General features: G+C 37.1%; 1 pseudogene; it reads left to right on the forward strand.

The window, feature by feature from the left end:
* The window catches only part of LOC105808752, an 83,544-nt pseudogene that overhangs the window by 11,774 nt on the left and 70,067 nt on the right, over positions 1 to 1,703 (forward strand).

The raw sequence follows: 1,703 nt of genomic DNA on the forward strand, positions 1-1,703 counted from the left end.
GTGAGCCACCATGTCTGGCTAATTTTTACATTTTTTGTAGAGGCAGGGTCTCCCTGTGTTGTCCAAGCTGGTCTGAAGCTCCTGGGTCAAGGGATCCTCCTGCCTGGGCCTGCCAAGGTGCTGGGATTACAGGTGTAAGCCATGGTGCCTGGCCCCTTGTACTCTTTTATGGGATTTCTCACTGTGTGGACTCCTTGGTCACACCCTGAGAGTCTTAATGGATTTTGCTCTTTTTTCACAGTCATCAGCAGTGAGGACTCTGAAGAATCCAATGATGGAGAGAAGCCTCTGAGAGCCTCCGTCTCAGCACTGGAAGGTGAGCCTGATGAGGAAGGTTGGGGGAGAAAGGCTTGGGCTGCAGGAATCTGAACTATGAGTTGCTATTTCCTGATGCACTTTATTCTGAGCCCTTTCTGTACAATAGATCCAGTTTATCCTGGAATCTCATTCTCTGCATTTGTTTAGCTTGATATTTTTGGAAAATGAAAGTAGATAAAAAATGTTATAAATTTGTTTTTGAGCATTAGGCTTATTAACGATGGATTCTGTTAATATATGTGCCCATACATTGATTATATAGTAGAAACAGGAGAGCAAAGTGATGAGCTTGTTTTTAAAACTCTCTAATTACTGTGCCTATAAAGTGTTAGATTTATACCATGAATTCTGCAGACAACAGAAAGCTAAATATCCCTTTACTGGAAGATCATATTGTCATCTGATCACAAACTGTGAATAGCGTGAAAAGGCAATTCATCCAAATATCTAGTGTTAATGGAAAGAAAGACTGGAGATAAAGTATTCTGAAACCTGAAGTATTGTTTTTGACAGAGTTCTTTAGCAAGTCATGGCATATATAGTGATTTTTCAAAAGACCTTTGCAAATAATGTTTTTTTCTTTACAATAACCTCAAAGGGTAAGCAGGATAGATAGTGTCATTCTTGTTGCCTAGATAAGAAAACACAATCACATAAAGGTTTCAAGGTCATCTACAAAGACTCAAGGGAAATTAAAGGAAAGACAAGACTAGCATTCTGGATTCTGAGTTTTTCCCTTTGTAAAATGAGAGAAAGAAGCAATTATCAAAATGTTGTACTATCTCAATTCTATTTGCAGCATGAGTTGTCATATGACTTATAACACTTCAGTGTACAAATTGGTCATTTGTTTTTCCCCCTTTATTTTCCAAATTCAGACAATATTAGAAACATGCCGCTTTAGGGAAATCACACTAGGAAAAGACCTAATAACAGCTACAAATGTTGCCTCATCTTGATGTTACAATAGAACAATGTGTTAAATACGTTCATTTTAATTGTTCATTGTATCTTTCAAAGTAAAATGTAAATTTGCTTCATTTTTTGACAGTACACACTCTAACTTTTAGCGTAAGCAAACTGATAAAAAAAAATAGTCCTCAAATGCGTCTATGGCTCAAACACAAAAGAAGATGATTTCTCAGCCTTGTAAACAGTTCAAGGAGGCACCAGTAAACAAACAAAAGAAAATCCAAAAGTAAGAAGCAACAGCTTCTCCAGATAAGAAGTAATCAGTGAAAGAACTCTGGAAGTATGAAGAATCAGAATGAAGGACATGCCCAAAAGGGAACACCAGCACTCTAACAATGATTATCAACCAAAAGCAGAATATTAAAATGACAGATGAAGAGTTCTGAACATGGATTGTAAGAAAGCTCAATGAA

This window comes from Propithecus coquereli, unplaced genomic scaffold, assembly GCF_000956105.1.
Source record: "Propithecus coquereli isolate 6110/MARCELLA unplaced genomic scaffold, Pcoq_1.0 Scaffold18, whole genome shotgun sequence".
Classification (NCBI taxonomy): Eukaryota; Metazoa; Chordata; class Mammalia; order Primates; family Indriidae; genus Propithecus; species Propithecus coquereli.